This window comes from Ornithorhynchus anatinus, chromosome 20, assembly GCF_004115215.2.
Source record: "Ornithorhynchus anatinus isolate Pmale09 chromosome 20, mOrnAna1.pri.v4, whole genome shotgun sequence".
Classification (NCBI taxonomy): Eukaryota; Metazoa; Chordata; class Mammalia; order Monotremata; family Ornithorhynchidae; genus Ornithorhynchus; species Ornithorhynchus anatinus.
This window is the reverse complement of record NC_041747.1, coordinates 8,612,585-8,633,266: the sequence shown is the minus strand read 5'-3', so window position 1 is coordinate 8,633,266 and position 20,682 is coordinate 8,612,585. Positions and strand designations below refer to the sequence as shown.

At 42.7% G+C, this 20,682-nt stretch overlaps 1 protein-coding gene across 1 annotated transcript in view; it reads left to right on the top strand.

Moving 5' to 3' along the window:
* The first annotated feature begins 2,454 nt into the window (after nt 1-2,454).
* FNDC3A (fibronectin type III domain containing 3A) overlaps nt 2,455-20,682 on the top strand; it is a 109,181-nt gene continuing 90,953 nt past the window's right edge. The window contains 1 exon segment of the mRNA XM_016227645.3: nt 2,455-2,612. The gene's annotated coding sequence lies outside the window, so the exon portion shown is untranslated.

Below are 20,682 nucleotides of genomic sequence, written 5' to 3'. Positions count from 1 at the left end.
ACATGTAAATTGTATATCCATCTACACTGTGAACTTGTTTTGGTAGGGAACATGACTACCTATTCTGTTATAATGTACTCTCCCAAGTGCTTAGTACAGTGCTCAGCACACAGTAACTGTTCAATAAATATTACTGACTGGGAAACAATACACAGGTGGAAAGCAGTGTGGCTTAGTGGAAAGAGCATGGGTTTGGGAGTCAGAGGTGGTGGGTTCTTATCCTAGCTCTGTCACTTAGCTGTGTGACCTTGGGCAAGTCACTTAGCTTCTCTGTGCTCAGTTACCTTATCTGTAAACTGGGGATTAAGACTGTGAGAATCACATGGGACAATCTGGTTATCTTGTATGTACTCCAGCATTTAGAATAGTGCTTGGCACACAGTAAGAGCTTAACAAATAGCATCGTTATTATTCACTAAACACAGTTCCTGTCACATTGGGGGGGGGGAGCTAAAATCTAATAAAATGTTCAAAATTATGAAATTGTCGATTATTGTAATTTTAAAATATTTTTAGGACTTACTTTGAAATTCAGTATATCGCTGAGGTAGGGTTTAGTCCTCTGTCTTTCCGTGACTCGGGGCAGGGGTTCAAGGACTCAGACAAAGTTTTAATATTGTTTCAGAAACTCCTGCTCAATCTGCTTCTTCTGGACCAGGTTTTCACCCCACCATTAGCTGGTGGGGCAAGGAGGAGATGCTACCCCCCAACAAGTCCCTGAGTAAGGGAGTCTCGGATTTCACGCCTCCAGCCTTAGCTTCTGCAGGTACCATCTTGCCTTTGATTTTTCAAAATGCCATTCCCCAAACATATTTCCTGTTCTAGGTCAGTGCCTCGAGAAGAGGGGGTTGATAAACCCACTGGAGCCCAGGTTCCTCTTGGAGTGGTGGAGCAGCTAAAGATTTCACACCTCCAGTCTTAGCTCCTGCAGACACCATCTTGCCTCTGATTTTTCAAAATGCCATTCCCTAAACATATTTTCTGTTCTAGGTCGGTGTCTGGGTGGGGAGGGGTTTAAACCCACCAGAGCCCAGGTCCCTCTGGAGTGGTGGAGAAGCTAAGGAAGGGGGCTTTAAGACAATTCACACACCCCAACCTCCCCTTCACCAAAACACCAAACACCCCCCATCGGGGTGGGAAGGGTCTTAGTGTGGCCAAGTGCCCCACGCCATCCCTTGGGTCTGCTTCTTCTGTCACTTGGGAATCTTCGGGAGGCCACCTGCCATTTTTCCTTGGGTCGCGTTTGTTCTTTTCTGAGGCAGAAGGTAAAAGACAGAAACCCAAAACGAAGGGGGAGTTCAACTCAGGTAGGGATGATGGCAAATGCTTTTGAGGGCGGCGTAGGACCAGCCATTTGCAGGCCTGTGAGGGAGGGAGCCGCTTAGGCGCAGGTGGGAGGGCTGGTCGACCGGCGGGCCGGCGGCCCTGTCTCCGCGCAGGCGCACTGCGGCCCCGCCGCTGCCGGCCCCTCCTCCCTTCACGATTTCTAGTAAACATGGCGGTAGCGGGCGGCCCTCCAGTGAAACAGAAAGAGGGAGCGACCCGGCGACGGGGCGACGAGCGAGGCTGAGGCGGCGGCGGCGGCGTCACTGAGGGGAAGCGGCGGCGGAAACCCAGCAGGGCCTCCCGTCGCCATCAGAGGAGGGTGGGGGGGAAGAGGGGCTGAGGAGGAGACGAAGACGGAGCCAGGGCCGGTGGAGCCGCCGCCGCCTTCCTCTCCCCGAGGCGACGCGGGGTGGAAGGTGAGAGCGGCTGCGGGGCCCAGAGCGGGAACCCCCGGAGGCGGAGGCGCCCCGGTCGGTCCTGTCTGCCATCCGGACGGAGCGACAGGGGCTCGGCCCCGGGGGGAGGCCGGAGGCAGCGGTCAGGGAGTCCTCGCTCCCCGCCCGCCGCCCACACGCCGGCCCCGGGGCGGGGAAGGCAAGGGGCGAGGGCCGTTAACGTATTTTCTGCCGACACCCGGGGATCCAGGCCCCTTCTCCATCGCCCCCACCTCCTCTCCTCCATCTCTGCTCCTCCATCTCTCTTTCATTTCTTCTCCATCTCTCCTCCTTTTTCTTCTCCATCACTCCTCCCCTTTTCTTCCACCTTTTCCTTCTCCCCTTGCACCTCTTTTCCCCTTGCACCTCTTTTCCCCTTGCACCTCTTTTCCCCTTGCACCTCTTTTCTTTTCCCCTCCCACCAGTCCCTTCTCCCCCTCCCACCTGTCCCCTCTCCCCCTCCCACCTGTCCCCTCTCCCCCTCCCACCTGTCCCTTCCCCCATCTCTTGCCCCTTCCCCTTCCACCTTTCCTTCGCCCCCTTCCACCTTCTCCTCCCCCCCCTTCCACCTTCTCCTCCTCACTCACCTTTTCCCCTTCCCTGGCCGCCCCTCCCCGTCTCCCTACCCACCCAGACATTGTTTTCCAGCTCTGGAGGGAGGAGGGGAAGGAAGGGAGGACGGGGCAGTATTTGGTTCTGTTGGAAACTTGGCAGCAGGTCGAGCTCAAAGCCCTGCCGAAAGAAACTTCTAATTGCATCGTGGGGCCCGAAAAACGCATCCATCCATCCCTCCCTGTCTGCTCATCCCCATCAATCTCCGCCGGGCTCACTTGCCACCTGTTGGGACCAGAGGTCAGTTTCAGGGCGCCAACCCGCACCGTTGGACTGGGGACACTTATTTTAAAAGGTGGAGGAGGGTGAGTGAATGGCAAGTTGACAAACGATTTGGTCATAAAGATGAGAACCATGCCGTGGTGGTCCTTTGAAATACTAAGATAATGATCAAGATGTATGGATTGTCTTTCGGGTGTCTGCGTGTAAAGAGCATAATCCTTCTGGGTTCATCTACTCATTATGAGTTATGCCACCTTAATGGAAGAATTATATTTGGTTTAAAATATTTCCCCCAAGTATTATCTCAGTATAAAAATAGGTTGAATGGCACTTTTAAATATGAACGAGGTAAGTATTTTACTTGTCAACCCATTTCAGTTTTAACCATATTTTTATCTTTTATCCTTAATTTTGTCTGTTTCTTTGCAGCACTGTGTTATGACTTTCCATCCAACCACAGCAATTAAGTAATTAACTGATTAAAATATAGAACTCTGCTGGGCTTTTAAGATCAAGGTTTTACTGGTCAGTTATAAATATGAGTACAACATTTTACTACGTAAAGCATATATAACTCAGAACCCTGCTGTGGCTACTTTTTATAGAAACTGTAATTGGCCTTAGAAGCTAGGCTATTGTTTGGGGTAAATGTGTATTTTGAGACTTTTTCTGCAATGTATATCCAATTTCCATGAAATATTAATGGAAGCTTCATACCTACCTTTGGAGAACCTGGTAAATGAATGTGTTCTAATGGCACCAAAGTTATCCGAGTAATTAGCCAATTTACATTCTGGCAAATATATCAGTTCTTTTGTCCCCAACTCTGGCTGGTCTTGCTGAACAGTATTAGGTTGAGCTAGTTTAGTCAATTAGTGGTATTTACTGAGCACTTACTGTGTGCAGAGCACTGTACTAAGTGCTTGGGACAGTCCAACACAGCAATGTAACGGGCACATTTCCTGCCCACAATGAGCAAACAGCCTAGGGGGGAGACAGGTAGGTCAGGCAGGTGTTTTTTGAAGAAGTTGCCATCTTGCATGCCTGTTCATTCAGTCGTGTTTAATGAGCACTTACTGTGTGCAGAGAACTGTACTAAGTGCTTGGAAAGTACAATTTAGCAATAAAGAGAGGCAATACCTGCCCACACCAGGCTTACAGTCTAGAAGGGGGGGAGAAAGACATCAAAACAAGAAAACAGACTTCGATATAAATAAACAGAATTATAGATATATACACATCAAAGCAAGTAAACTGACACAGCTCCTGCCCAGTGGTGCTGACAGTCCTGGGCTTCTCTCCTACCATGTTCTCAGCTTGCTTCAGGATTACCTGATGCCCAAATAAGTACCGTGACGAGTAAAGAGAGACCACAGCAGTTGAAAAAAGGTAAAATTCAGTCTGAAACACCTGCTGATGTCAGGGTTTAGGGATGAGGGATGCGGAGGGAAAGGCTAATATTGGGGGTGAGTAGTAGGTGGCCACTTCCCCAGAATGTTAAATCAGTCTGCCTCGGACAGTCATCCCTAATGTTATACAGCTAATCAATCAATGGTATTTATTGAGCTCTTAGTGTAGCCCCTTGTGGGCAGGGACTGTGTCTAACGATACATTTTTGGGCATCAGACAATGGCACTTCAGCGGGTAATGGGATCCTGGCTGTCCATCTGCCTTGTAAGAGCTTGTTTTAAAATCAGAGTTTCTTGATTCGTGATGGTGGAGGTATAACCAGAGAAGTACCTAATGTAGGTGCTGCCCCTTAAACACACCAGTTGTGCGCCCATTAGGGATCACACCTATGTCAGAGACTCACCTTTTCTCACCTAGTTAGGATTTTGAGGGAAAAAAGCCGGATTTGGTGTGCCAAAATTCCAGGCAAATTGCCAGGATTGCACTCTTCGCCCCCTGCTGGTCGCCTGCTGAAATACTGCCAGATTGGTGTGCTCTGAAGTAGGTTTTGGGTAACGGATGATGCAGTAAAATCCCCCACTGGTACCTAGAGATTGGTTTTAAAGGATCTTGGCTATTTAGCTAATTCAGAATTTGAGAATTTGTATTTCAGTGAGAAATGAGAGTGCATTCTAACCCCTTACACCAAACTTCCTTTTTTTCTTTTTAAAAAAAGGGGTTCATAATTGTCATATTTGTTAAATGCTTACTATGTGTCAGCCACTGCCCTAAGTGCTGAGGGAGGTACAAAATAATGTGCTTGGACACAGTTCCTGTCCCATATAGGGCTCATAGTCTTAATCCCCATTTTTCAGATGAGGTAACTGAGGCACAGAGAAGTGAAGTGACTTGACCAAGGATCACAGGTGGTGGAGCCAGAATTAGAACCCAGGCTGTGACTCACAGGCCTGTGCTCTTTCCATTAGGTAGTGTTGCGTCTCATTAAACACAATATGTCAGGCACTGTACTAAGCCTTGGGGTAGATACAAGATAATCAGGTTGGACCCAATCCCTTTCCCACACAGGGTTTACAGTCAGAGTCCTATTGTTCCCCCATGCATATTTTTTTGGTGCCACCGTCCAATTTCTAATGGGTCTGCCTAACAAAATACAGTATTCTAAAACCAACACAAAACCCCTAAAAATGCATATAGAAGCTTGATTCAGTAAACACCATTTCTTGGTGAGTTTGGTTTTATGTGTGTACAAGCAGTTGGGCAATACAGAGGTTCCTCCTTTATAAAGTACAAGTATGTGGCCACAATACCACAAGTCCTGGGAACATCTTTTAGCTTTCTCACTCCTTTTTAAACATTAAGCCATTCATTTGCCAATCCTTGGTATTTGTGATTTTTGGTGATAAAAGATGAATTATTCAGGCTTGAAACCATTGATCTAGAGATCAGTTTTCATGAAGAACTAGTATTGTTTGATAACCATGAGGACGGAAATACTCAGTTATTTTCATAAGGCCTTTAAAACTTTCATTTTTGCCTTTCAAATTGAGAACTGTAATTAGTATGTGTAATTTCATTTAAAATTAATGGTTATGTTCTTTGTTTTTTCTTTTCCTTTGTTTGCTCTTACAACTGTTGGCTACTTAAAGATTAAGAAGATTTGTGGATTTCTCTACATGTTTTTGGTCCCTTTTTTCTGAAAGTACATTTTAACTTTGAGTTAAGCACAATGACAGATGTATTGTGTTTTATCAGACAATGGTCAATAACTGGAGGGTAATATTTTCAAATGTGTAAACATGTAGTATCTATTTGACTACTATTACTATTATCATTATTATGGTATTTAAGAGTTTACTGTATGTCCAGTACTGTTTTAAGCACTGGAGTAGATATAAGTTAAACAGGCTGGACACAGACCCTGTCCCACTTGGGATTCAAGAGGAAGAACAGATGAGGAAACAAGCACAGAGAAGTTAAGTGATTTTCCTATGGGTCACATAGCCAGCAATTAGCAGAGTCAGGATTAGAATCCAGGTCTACTAACTCCTGGGCTTTTTTTTCTTCCCACTAGACCACACTGCTCCTCAGAGGCCACACTTTATATTTGAATTTTTTTTTAATTCTGAAGCTTATGCAGCATTGCTCTAGAGAAAAGTTTATTAAGAGAAGTTAGGTCCTAATTCTGACTTCTTTTAACCTATCTATTACCATGGACAAGTCATGCAACATCTTTGTGTTGCAGTTTCTTCATGTTAAATGGAAATAGTTCTCATCCCTTCTCTTGGGGATATAAAGGGAAAATGCAATGTGTGTTCAGATTGTTGTGAACTCCTCTTGAAAAATGGGTTATACTTGTTCAAGTTTTGCTTCTTTGTTTTAAAACCATTAGAAAAACTAAACAGCTTGGGATGAGTAAATTTCTGGGTTCACATATGGATAAATGCAGGCATGTGTATCTTTTTTGCAGTATTGTTTGTATATAACAAACATATCTTGGCATTACAGTATGGTTGAGTGATTTATTGCAACCACTGGAAGTTGTGCACACAGAAAATATCAAGTAAGTTCAAGAAGGGTTTAAACCAGTTGATGGAGAAGATGTCGTAGGGGGTGACTAGAGGGAAGTTAGGGGTGCTAAAGGGAAATATTAGGGATAGTGATGGGGAATGTCCCAACTATGCCGTCAGGGCGACCATTATTAAACAGTTCTCCTAATAATAATAATGATGATGGTATTTGTTAAGTGCTTACTATGTGCCAAGCATTGTTCTAAACGCTGGGGTAGATGCACGGAAATCAGATTGTCCCACATGGGGCTCACAGTCTTAATCCCCATTTTACAGATGAGGTAACTGAGGCACAGAGAAGTGAAGTGACTTGCCCAAAGTCACGCAAATGTCAAGTCGTGGAGCCGGGATTAGAACCTATGACCTCTGACTCCTAAACCCGGGCCCTTTCCACTAAGCCACACTGCTTCCCAAGCATCCATTGCCTCTGTCATAAATGGCATTGATTGTCCTTTGAAAGTTTTGTCATCATTAAAGACCTGAAAACGCTTTGAGGAATATAGGAAATTCCATAACAGAACCGACTGAGATTCACTTAGGTACCCAGCCTCCTCTTAAAGCCAAAGTTCTTTTGATGAAAAGTTATGAGCCTTCCATTTATGGAGTTCAAAGCAGATATTCAAATAGACTTTTAAACCCTTCCAGGAACTTTTTTTGGCAATTAGCTGTACTAGATCACTCCAATTCCATGCTAATTGGGTGGTAGTTAGGCCTATCCTTGATCCTCACCTTACATGAATACCTCAGGTTGTAGCTCCAGGGAATATTCCTGATGCCTTGGAGCCACAGCAGTTTGCAGAAACCCTGACCCTTTGACAACTGAGGCCCAACCAAGGCTTGATCAGGCCCTCCTCCTACCCAGCAGATTTGAGACTAGGAAGCCCAGCTTCATACTTGGTCTCAAATCCCACCTTGGGAAGAGTTGCTGATAGGGCGATAAAGTTCTGTGCTTAGTTGTCTGTGTGGCTTTCTCCTCAATTTATAAACCACTGAAGAAATTTTAATAGAATTTCTAAAACTTCATTGTTAATGTCTTCAAAAGGAAAAGTAACACACTGATTTTTGAGAAGCATTCAGAAGTGCCTCACTGTTCTCCCCGGTTGGCTAACTTCCGAGCAACCTAATAGTAACTAATGAGAATATGCTGAAAGGACCGTCACTATTGAAAGACAAGGTAGCTTTTGGAGTTAGCAGCTTGATAGGCTAGTTATAAGCCTGACTGCATAGGTCACGGGTCAGTGAATCAGGCTCATATTACAGATCCGAGACTATTTTTCCTGGCAATACGGATCTAAAAGCTGAAATGGCATTTTGCTATCTAGGCAGTATGCAGATCAGTGTGTGGATCTCTAGATACGAAGTCGTATATCCTTAGAATCCAACAGTAGCATTTATCAAGTATCTACTGCATGGTAGGCACTGTACTAAGTAATTAGGAGAGTGCAACAGTAGTGAGATAAGGACATTCCCTGCCCTCAAGGGGCTTCCAATAAATTGGAATGATTAACAAGCTGGCTAAAGGAAAGTGTTATCTATATGGCTATGAGGGGAAGGTTTGCAAAGTGTTATGTAGCTGTGAGGTTTGAGCTTCTCAGCCTATAATGACTTCATGCACATATGTCACAATGGTCTAATAGCAAGGCAAAAATCACCAATGGCAAATTCTTGGAACTAAATCAGCTTTTCAGAATTGAAAATGTTTGCCACAACACAGCCATGTGACAGAATAGATGCAATTTAAAGACAAAATTTTGCCCATTGATATGTTTAAATCTGTTTTGGCAGAATTAGGATGGAGTAGGAAATTTATCCATTTTAGCAGTGAAAATGTTAAGGAAAACTTTTTTTAAAAATTTTTTTCGGTCATCACTGTGACCTAGTAGAAAGAGCATGGGCCTGGGAATCAGAGGACCTGAGTTCCAGTGCCTGTTCCACCACTTGTCTGCTGGGCAAGTCACTTCATTTCTCTGTTCTTCAGTTATCTCACCTATAAAATGGGCATTAGGACTGTGAGTCCTATTTAGGTGTACCCTTTCAAGTGCTTAGTACAGCACTCTGCATACAGTAAGTGCTCAATAAATACCATTGATTGATAGGGGCTGTGTCCAACCTGATTTATCTTGTGTCCATCCCTGGTGCTTAGTACAGTGCCTGGCACAAAGTAAGCACTAAACAGATACCATTTAAAACATTTAAAGAAATGAATTACTGGTGGAAATTGGTTGGTCAGATAAAACCTAAAAATTGATACTCTCCTAGTCAGCTGCTGAATAGACTGTTGACTGAGAAACACAATCTTCAGTAAGATGGGCAGAAGGGATGGACTGTTTCAAGCTGTGGAGAAAGGGGTGGAATACTTCAAGCTGTGGAATTCCAGGAAAGAATAGCAGCAAATAGTCCATCCTGCTGTGATCTCCATTTAGAGCAATGGCATTGTGAATCTGAGAAGTGAAGAGGCTAAGCTGCCTACAGTAACCAGTTCTACAAACCAAAAGACCATCTTTGTGAGTACAACAAGTGGAAATGACTGCTATATATCAGTTTCTTGGTCATACACAGATAACAGTACAACCAGCAGCATTACTGCTTAAATTGGAGGATAGCTAAATATTGGCAGAAAAAGTTAACTCTACAGATTTTTCTCCCTAGAAATGCCACAGTTGCATCTCTTATCGAGCCATTTTAAAGGCAGGAAGTTGTGTCCACAGACTCCTTCCTCCTATTTATTGAGCAACCAGCCCTTCTATTTGTATGAGGTGCAAAAACTTGCAGATTAAGCAGCAACAGAGAATGTAAACAGATGTCCAAAAAAAAAAAGTAAAGATACCAGATGGGGGAAAAGGTTTGAAAATAGGGGGCACATAGAAAATCGGAAGGCCAAGTAACAATACACAAGCTTTGGATAATTTGAGAAAAGACATAAATTTAGGGAACTGTCACTACAACTTGCAAAGTTTGAAACAATGTACATAACTCAAGAGGTTAACAATATAACTAGTCCTAGGTGTAAACTTGTTATGGGTAGGGAAAGTGTCTGCAAATTTTGTTGTATTGTACTCTTCCAAGTACAGTACTCTGCACATACTAAGTGCTCAGTAAATACCATTGATCAATGGCTTGTGGAAATAGAATGTTCTTGGAAATATTTGGGAAGTGAGGGATTGAGCACCCAAAAAGTAGGGCAAATGCATAACAATTTGATAGCCATTTTGAACGGGGTTTTCTCTTGTGTCTTATAATTACATAGTTATGGATCTTTCACTTTCAAAGGACCCTCAGGATCCATGTCTTATCAATGATGCATTTCAAAGGAACAAACATTTCAAATTTTAAAACAACCATATTTCTCTACCTGGGCTCCACTGAACGATGACCTCTCAGTCACTCAGAAGGCAGTTCTCAGCCACTAGGACTTACTCCCTACTCATGCGATACCAAAGCCACCTTCTTCATGAAGCTTTCATGCTCCTTCAGGAAAGAGCTAGAATCTAGTTTTCCATCTTCTGCTTACCAGTGCTCTTAGTGATTCTTTCAAATAATAATAACTGAAGCATGGCCTAGTAGAAAGACTGTGGGCCTGGGAGTCAGAGGGTCTGGGTTCTGTTTCCAGCTCTGGCACTTGTCTGCTTTGTGACCTTGGGTGAGTTACTTAACTTCTCTGTGCCTGTATTTCTTTATCTTTAAAATGGGGATTAAGTCCTACTCCCTCCTACTTAGATTGTGAGTCCCTTCTGGGACAGAGATTTTGTCTGCCGTGGTTATCTTGTATCTACCCCAGCAGTTAATACAGTGCTTGGAACATAGTAAGCACTTAAGTACTGTTCCTTTTGTTATTATTAATCTACCCTCCAGGTTCAAAACATTCTCATTTTTTATTTTTGGGCATTGCCTGATAACATAGCACAGTGCACTGGCCAGTGTGCTTAAATCAAAATGAATGTACCCCATCAGGAGCTCCCAAAAAGGCTGGGTGGAATCAGGACCTTAAAGGCCACAGGAAATCTTGTTTGCTTTTGCAAGGGAGGTGAGGAGCCAGGGAAAGATAGTGGTTATTCTGTGAAGGGAGGATTCTAAAAGTAGCACAGCTTGGTGGAAAAAATGCACAGGAGTGAGAATCAGAGGATTTGGATTCTAATTCTGGCTCTGCCACTTGCCTGCTGTGGAATCTCCAGCAAGTCACTTCTTTGTACCTCAGTTTCTTCATCTGTAAAATGGGGATTAAATACCTATTCTCCCTCCTACTTAACTGGACGTGAACTGTCAGACCTAATAACCTAGTTTCTCCAACGTAGACTCTAAGCCCTATGTGCAACAGGGACTGTGTCCAAACTGATGAGCTTGTATCTACCCCAGGGCATAGTACTCAATCAATCATATTTATTGAACACATGCCACGCATGCAGAATATTGTATTGAGCACTTGGAAGAGTTCAGTATAACATTTTGTAGACCTGTTCCCAGCCCACAGGGAGTTTACAGTCTAAAGGGAGACAGACATTAGAATAAATTATGGATTTTGTACCTAAGTGCTGTAGGGCTGAGGGTGGAGGGAATAAAGGGTACAAATGCAAGCACAAGGGCAATGCAAAAGGGAGAGGGGGTAGGGTAAATGAGGACTTAGGCCTCTTGGAGGAGATGTGATTTTAACAAGGCTTTGAAAGTGGAAAGAGTGTTTCTCAGATGTGAAGGAGGAAGGAGTTGCAGGATGTGGGTGAGGGGTTAGCAGCGAGACAGTCAAGATTGAGGTACAGTGAGTAGGTTGGTGTTAGAATAGTGAAGTGAGTTTGCTGGACTGTAGTAGGAAATCAGGAGGGGCAAGGTAAAGTAGGAGGGGCAAGGTGATAGAGTGCTTTAAAGCCAAAGTTGAGGAGTTTCTGTTTGATGTGGAGGTGGATGGGCAATCACTGGAGGTTCTGGAGATGTGGGGCAACATGGACTGCATGGTTTTCTAGAAAAATTATCTGGGCAGCGGAGTGAAGTGTGGACTGGAATGGGGAGAAACAGGAGGCGGGGAAGTCAGCGAGTAGGCTGATGCAGTACTCTAGGAGGGATAGGGTAAGTATTTGGATCAGTGTAGTAGCAGATTAGATGTAGATGAAAGGGTGGATTACTCACATAGAAAGTGCTTAACAAAAACCACAGTTCTTGTTCTTATTGGGTTAGGTTTGTTTCAGATCTGGGTGTGACTAGGCAGGGGGTTGGTTGTATGGAGAGAAGAGGATTAGGGGCCTGGCCAAAATGTTAAATATTGATGCTAGTGGGTGCCGCAATTTTTCTTTCTTTGTTGCTCATGATTAGGATCTGTCAAGCCCGGTACACCTTAGGTGACTTCAGTAAGCACTTATTGAGAGCTTGTGACTTACTGTTGATCTGTATAATGGCGTATTTAAAATTTCAGGCACTGAAAAATGCTGTCTGTCAATGACTTTGCCTAGATTTCAGGTACAAGACCCCCTTTTTATGGTATTTAAGTGCTTACTATGTGCCAGGCTATTCAAGCTAATCAGGCTGGACACAACCTGTGTTCCACTTGGGGCTCACAGTCTCTCCCCATTTTTCAGATGTGGTAACCGAGGTCCAGAAAAGTTAAGTGCTTACTCAAGGTCACACAGCAGACAAGTAGTGGATCTGGGTTTGGAACGCAAGTCCTTCAGTGTTAAACTTCTTCTAACTTCTTCTAACTTCTTTTCATTGTGAGCAAAGTGAGCGCCCAGCTACGCCACCGAAGGACTTTGCTGCTCCAGCTAGATTACCTGAGGTCACCAACAGGAGGTGGAGGCTCCCTCTTTGATCTCCAAATTCCACTCTTGGAAGAGACTTCAGTTCATCACTGGCAGCAGTGACCTGAGGTGACCTAGAAACAGGGAACACCTGGCAGGCTGAGACTAAGGAAATGGGAAGAGAGAAACATACAAGAAGAAGAAGGGACAAACATATTTAGGGGCTAAGTTCTTCAGAGCCTTTGAAGGTAAGAACAAAGAACTTAAAATTTAAGGGCAGTTAAAAGGAGAAAGAGTCTCCTTTTACGGACAGCCCAGTTGTAGCCTGTGCTCATTAACTGTTGTCATGGAGGGTAGAGTTCTGTCTCTCAAATGTACAAAATCTAAAACCCTTCATTTTAGCTAATAGTTTGAACCTCCTTGGGGAAGCAGCGTGGCTCAGTGGAAAGAGCCTGGGCTTTGGAGTCAGAGGTCATGAGTTCGACTCCCGGCTCTGCCACTTGTCAGCTGTGACTGTGGGCAAATCACTTCTCTGTGCCTGTTACCTCATCTGTAAAATGGGGATTAAGATTGTGAGCCTCACGTGGGACAACCTGATTACCCTGTACCTACCCCAGCGCTTAGAACAGTGCTCAGCACACAGTAAGCGCTTAACAAATACCAACATTATTATTATTAACTTGTTTACCAGAGCTGTAAATACATTGCAGATAGCAAAATCAAGTCACACCTCTCTCTTTGGCTCAGCATGTTAGGTACTGGTTCTAATGCTGAGAGAAATGGCATAATGGGCAGAAGAGGAAGTAGAGGGGCAGGAGTAGCAACAAATCTGGATAATTAGTTCCTGGGTAATTAAGTTGACTAGCACATAGAACAAAACTCAAACCTTCCCTCTCAAATGATGTTATGGAAGTGCCACTTCCCTTTTTTGCACTTGAATTGTTTAAGCAGTGGACTTCTCTTCTTTGCATGCATATATAGAAATGTAATACATTTTATTTTGTATCCATTATACTCAACTGGATAGCTCACTTTCCCCTTATGTATATAGAAATAGACATTTCAGGTAGAGAGAATGAAGTTCTGAATGCAGGTATTTTAATAGTTTATCAAATAAGCCATAGTTTAGCCAGTAGCTTCAACACCTCTTCCACCAAATCTTTTATCAGAGCTATTAATAAGAAGCAGAGTTAACTACTGTGAATTTCATTTTTTTTTAATTTCCCACTTTAGTTGCTAATGGGCAATGAAGGAAGAAGTGGAAAATTAAAGGGCTAAATTGTTTAATCAAACTTGATATAATAAACTTGTTACTCTCTTGTCTGTTGTCCCAAGGATAGTATTTTGTATCTTTATGGAAGTTGAAAATGGTGATAATTTTCCACAACCTGACATTTACATGTAGCTTTCTTGTGCAAGAAGAATAACTGATTTTATTTTTGATTACAGAAATGTCAGCTCAATATTGAACATTTTTGGTCCTCTAAAAGAAATTATGAAATACTCATGTGACACTTCTGCTTTCCTAAGACATAAAGTCTATGAAAGCACTTTTCTGAGGTTTCTCTGGAAAATGTCCTTCTGTAATCTATTCTTCTCTGGAGCTCCCCAGTATTAATGATTATTTTTTTCTCATCTGTTTAACTTGAGACCAAAATGAGAGAGACTGTTTTTGATTACCAGACTCCCTTTAAAATATGATAGAAAATGCCCCAGAGTATGTTTTAGAAAATAGTGTTAACCTGAATGAAAAATTAGTCAAAGTCAAGGTTCTGGAAGAATACTCTGTTTCCCTTGAAACTAGAATGTTTAGACTGATCAGAAGCAAGGCCAAAAGGAGGTACATTTTGGAATCGAATTCCTAAACAACCCTTGGGAGAGAACACTATATCAGAGCAAGGCCAGGGAAAAAGTATGTTTTTGGACCATCTTTCTAAATAACCCTTGAAGAGAACATTTTATCAGAAAATGGAAAATGAGGGCAGAGGTGAGCAGTGGAAAGCTACCAATATAGAGAATATGAGGACCTTGCCACTTCAGGTAATATAAGAACTGTGATAATTTTGGGATAGAAGCAAGATAGATGGGTGATATTGGAGATGACCAGTTACTCTTGGCAGAGAGCATTCTTCTTTTTGACTTACTTTGCTTTTAATCTGTCACACTGTATCTACCTGCTGAAGGTATTAGTAGACTTAGCTATTGTGCCACTATGGAATCTTGAAAGAAATCAGCTTGTTCTTTTATTCAGTTTTAGGTGCTAACAATTTCGTGAGCAGAGAGAAGAGAGATGCAGTAGTCAAAACGGGATAGGATAAGAGCTTGGATCAACAAGGTAGCAGTTTGGGGAGGAAAGGATGGATTCTAGCAATGTTGTGAAGGCTTAAATCTAAATCTGGTAGAAAAATTGCTTTAAATTTAAAAAATCCAAACACTCTAAGAGAAAGTTCAGTTTTGGGTTGTCCTCTTGTGCTTTATGTTACTTAGGGAACATATTGGCTATGAAGAAAAACATTAAGTAGTAATTTAATGTGCTAGTCTAGGGTATAAAAATATAGGTGTACCCCATGATACACTAAGATGTGTTCCTTGCAGACATGGCTGTATTATGAATTGTTGTAGGCTCTGTTTTTGCCTGAATTTAACATGCAGTTTATTAGGTATCATTCCAGAACCAGTCCTGACTTGATGACTGGACCCTACAGGAAAGTAGAAGTGGCACTATAGATCGCTTCCTATTGCCCCCTTCCTTGTTTCTGTAGGCTTTCTTTTTCCCCAGACCCCCAACTTGGCCCTTTTTCCCCTGTTTCTTCACCCCCATGCCCCAGTACAGCAAAACAGAACAAGCATGATATTTTTGTTCTGCCGTGTGCAACAGGTTACAGTTAGCCTAGAAAGGCTCAAGGAGCAGCAGCATAGCCTAGTGTAAAGAACCTGGGCTTGGAAGTCAGAGGACCTGGGTTCTAGTCCCGATTCTGCCAGCTGCTTGCTGTGTGACCTTGGGCAAGTCACTTAACGTCTCTGTGCCTGTATCCTCAACTCTAAAATGGGTTAGAGTTACTTAGACTGAGCTCCAAGTGGGGCAGGGACTGCCCAAACTGATTAGCTTGTATCTACCCAAGTGCTTAGAACAATGCTTGATGCATAGTAAACACTTAACAAAATACAGTAGTAATAATAATAAGGATGACATCCAAAGCAATTACAGTAGATGTTATTAATGGTTAATTTTGTATTTCAAACCTGGGATAGCATTTCCATCTAAGCCCTCCTAAATGTTTATAATCTCATAAGTGTGATTCCCATCCGTTTCCCTTTCCAGATTTTAAATATAAATGCATTTGGTTGCCCCAGCATACCCCTTAACTTGAAGCTTTGATTACTATTTTCCCAGTGGATTAGATTTGAGTGTAATCTACTTACTTTATATCTAAATATATATAGTCCTTGGACAGACCATATGCTGAAAGTCAAAGTAAGCACAGTAAAGGGGAGGCATGCATAAACAAAAGGGTGAATGCAAATGGATCCAAGAGGCTTTCTTGCTTGGGGAAAGGGCAGGATGATTTTTTCCTCACACACCCAGCTACACTAGAGGGAGGAGAGAGGACAAAGGGAAAAAAAAGGGGGGGGAGGGGAAAGGCATGATATAAATGAGCTATAAGGCCTTAAGAAACATCATTTGAAAAAAGAAGCAATAAGCCAGTGGACCTGCAGAGAAAGCAAGAATGCTGGAAGTTACAGGTGGAATGTAACTGGGTGTGACAGTAATGGGATCCATTTTCAGGTACTGATTTTTGAATTCCCTCATAATAGAGGTTATGGAGAATGGATATCTCTACCAGTATTTTAAAAATTTCATACAGTTCAGATTTAGTAATTTATGGGATTAATTCAATGGGAGGATTAGAAATCACTGAAATACACCAAAATGGACAGTTTTGGATCATGTTAACACTTCATTGGTAAATACTTTGATTTATAACGTAACGAGTGGTTTAAAAAGTCTTAATCTGGTTTTCCATTGACTTCCAGGTCAAAAAAAAAGAATCTTCTTGGGTAATTTTTTTTTAACCTACCCAGTTTGTTTTCCTCCACTGCCACCGTAACAAAAGTAATGCAATCTGAATTTGGTTGCTATAGTGAAATGGAAAGGATATCAGCATTAATTTGTTCTTCCACAGAAGCATTGGTCTTGCAAAATTGATAGGTTGTATGTCTTCTATGTTCAAACCACTGAACTAAGTGCCGGGAAAGAAAAACATGGGTGAGACATAGAAAAAGTCCCCAGCCTCCTAGGGACTCAATCTGAAAATAAGGAAAGGTGAGGGGGAAAAAAAACAGATGACAATTAGCAGAGGTGGTGAGGTAGGATGACAGGCAGCAAGCCAACTAAGAAGAAATAAGGAAGCTGTGGTATTCATTGAATAAAGTCACTCAACAACTTCTCTCATTCAGGTGTCAGTCAGTTGTATTTATTGAGCACTTACTGTGTGCAGAACACAGTACTGAGCGCTTGGGAGAGTACAGTACTACAATAAACAGACACATTTGAGAGTCATGCCTTTTGTGAGATGCATTGGCCTTCATCCCACCTCTTCCACAGGCCTGGGAATCAGAGGACCTGGGTTCTAATCCCTGCTCCCCCACTTGCCAGTTGGGTGACCTTGGGTAAGTCACTTAACTTCTCTGTGCCCCAGTTCCCTTATGTGTAAAATGGGGATTAAATATTATTTTCTCCAACTTAGACTCTAAGCCCTATGTGCAACAGGGACTGTGTCCAAACTGATAAGCTTGTATCTACCCCAGCACTTAGAACAGTGTTTGGCACATAATAAGCACTTAATAAATATCATAATTTTAATTCATTATTCCTCACATTTCCTGAACAGTTGGCTTAAGGACCTTATGATTTCAACTCCTTCATGCTATTGGCATCCACCATACTTCTCACAACTTTGTCAGGATCCTTCTTGCACAAAGCAAATTAAATCAATCATTGGTATTTATTCCGGTGCTTAGAACAGTGCTTGACACATTGAAAGCGTTTAACAAATGCCATCATTATTATCAAGTGCTTACTGTGAACAGAGTTTGGGAGAATATAATACAGTAGAGTGGGTAGACACATTCCCTGCCCACAGTGAGCTTACAGTCTAGATTCTTTGTCATCTTAGATTCTAAAGCAAAAGCAATATGGACAAAACTATAGAGAAGTTCATTATTACTAATCCTGAGCACTGTACTAATTGCTACAGTGATGACATGAAACTCAAGACAGTCCAGGGACTGTCCAAAGAAGACTCTTACTAAACAAAGCAAACACAGAGAACAGTGAGACTATTATAAAAAATAAAAAAATGGTTCAAAATTGAACAGTTCAAAATTACCAATAATGAAATGTACAACTTTCTGAAAATACCCAAACACTTTACCACCATAAACATCCAATTTAAAATAAGAATTGAAGTGTTCATGTTTTTATGAGTCCTTTTGAAGATTTAAAAGAAAGGAGAGAATAACAGTTCACTGTCTGTAAGAGTTTATTTTATTTTTAGTGGACAACAGAATAATTGGTATGCGGGGGTGGGGTCAGATGTTCTCTCAGTAGAGGAGTTCAAAAGAGGGAAAGAGGAATAGTAATAAGTCTCATTTGAGTGGAATGTCATGGGAGGGCAGGAGTGTAGGTTAAACAGGTTAATCTGGGGATTCCTGGTGAACAGTAAGAAATTTTGAATTTGATATAGTGAGGGCAGAGACAGTGTGCATTTTGCAAAACTTGCAGCGCACAAAATAAAGTGAGGAATGGTAGAACTCTTTCAGTGGAGAACTGTGCTTTCAAAGACAATGACACCATACTCTGGAATGATCCAAAAAGGATCTAGAGAATATGTTCCCTCTACATTGGAGGGGTTTTGATGGCGAAAATGATGAGAAGTAGAAGCCAACAGTATAAATGCCCCTTCCAGGTCTAGCAGTCTGGGCTGCAGAGCAGACCTGGCCCCGCTGCAAATGAGCTAGGTGGCTGTCAGCTGCAGCAGCAGCAGCAGCAGCCACTCGCAGCACTATCTTCTTGTGGTGAGCCTGTGTGTTTGAGGCTCTGGGTAGGGTGTCAAGGGCGTTTTGGGGAGGGGATGGTGGAAAGTAGGCCCTCCCTCCTCCCTCCAGCTGCAGTTCTTTTGGCTGGCAGGTTATGGCCTATTGGTCCATTCATTCAGTTGTATTCATTGAGTGCTTACTGTGTGCAGAGCACTGTATTAAGCGCTTGGGAGAGTACTATATTACAAACAGACACATTCCCTGCCCAGAACAAGCTTACAGACTAGAGCCTAGGGACCTGAAGGGTTCCCTTATCCTCACCAGCATGTAATGAGGAAAAACTGCTCACACAATTGTGGCAGTTTTAAGTATTTTGCCTCATCCACACAACACCCGTGCAACACCCTGTTTTCTCAGAACAGCCAGCCATTCAAAAGTGTCTTAACATCCTCCACTGCCTCTCCTCTTCCCTGTTGTGGTAAGAGTCAGTTTTACTTTCACTCCACTGTTTTGTAAGCTCCTTGAGGTCAAGGATCATGTCTACCAATTCTATTGTCAATCAGTCGCTGGTATTTGAGTACCTACTAGTGCTCCCAAGCCCTGGCTCAGCCCACAATACATGCGCAACAAATATTATTTGAGGGAGAAAGGCTTTTTCGGAGTGTTAATTCATTGTCCGTAGAGGATAGAAGAAAACGGCTTTGCTTGTCACGGTAAGAATTGAGAAGCAGCATAGCCTATGGGATGCAGTTATGGCCTAGTGGAAAGAGCACAGGCGTAGGGGTCAGAGGACTTGGGTTCTAATCCCAGTCTGCCACTTAGTTGCTGGATTTCCTTGAGCAAGTCACCTAACTTCTCTGTGCCTCAGTTCGCTCATCTGCATAATGGGGATTCAATACCAGTTCTCCCTGCTTCTTATATTGTGAGCCCCATGTGGGTCCTGATTATGTTGTATTTCCCCCAGAGCTTAGAAATAGAGCTTGGCACATCGTAAGAGCTTAACTACTATTAGTAGTATTGTTAGTCCTTGCTGCTTCTCCATGATCGCTCATACTTATCGATTTGTTATTTATGTTGATTTCTATGTTGCCCTTGCCTTTGGATTTGTATTTTTTAACCACTTACTTTTCACCCTACCCTCAGCCCCACAGCACTTACCAATGGATCCATAATTTATTTTAATGCCTGCTTTCCCCTCTAGACTGTAAGCTCCTTTTGGGCAGGGAACCTGTGTGTCATCTGTTATATTGTACTCTCCCAAGAGCTTAAAGTACAGCGCTCTGCATACTGTAAGCATGCAATAAGTACTTCTTATTGACAGATTAACAATTGACCCTTCTTGCATATTCACTTTCCTTGTATTCATGCCAATTATTTAAGACAAATGTGACTTATAAATTTAATTATATAGATACCGGCTTTCTTGGATCTCCTTGAAGTACACATTAGACCTTAACTATATTTGGATCGAAATGTTAATGAACCCCCTTAATTCTCACATGATGCCCTTTCTTGATAGGAGCAGAAGGATCTGTACTTTGGTGTGGGTGTGGGAGGGCAAAGAGATGTGTTTAAGAGGAACAGATAGGCCCAGACCCAGTCATGCCCTCCACAGTCACACCCCTCCTTTCCTCAAAGTCAATTTTAAAAAAAGGTCTGTCGGTGTGGAGGTTCAGCAGCACCAGGAGTAGATTAGTAGCTATTGTAGGGAGCCCAGACAGCCTGTGGTGGTGACAGCTGAACCTGGTTGGAGCTTTCCATAATTTCTCCTGTTATTACTGTTGCCGTTCTGCTGGGTGCTATACTCTCTGCCAAGGATCGCCTAACTAGAATGGAGCCTCTAAGAGCTGACGAAGTCTGGACAGTTGACTGCACCTTTTCCTGCTGAGGCTGCCTCACTCCATGCCTAATCTGTTAAATATTTGACTCTTAAGGATGCCTCTCTATTCATGTGGCCGTGCATGTGAGTGAGAGTGTCAGAGTGAATGGGAAGGGAAAGGTGTATGCTGCAGTGGCACTTTCCTGCCGGGCAGGAGGAAAAAATGTGATAATTTAATTGAGCCTCCCCCAAGCCCTGTTGTGTTTTTTTTTCTTTTCTGGGAGGCAGTACTTCAGCAAGTGGGAAGGGTTTGGGGAAAGGAATGCCAGACCTCCGAGTTCCCTCTTCCCTCCTAGCCCACCTAACCATTTGGATTGTCTCCAAGTGGATCAGAGCTCTTGGAGATGATGACCCTTTTTGGTGTTTTATATATATATTTGTATACATATACACACATACACACACACATATATGTGTATACACACACACACACACATACGTTATGCTGATCATGGGACAGCAGTTATTTGGGC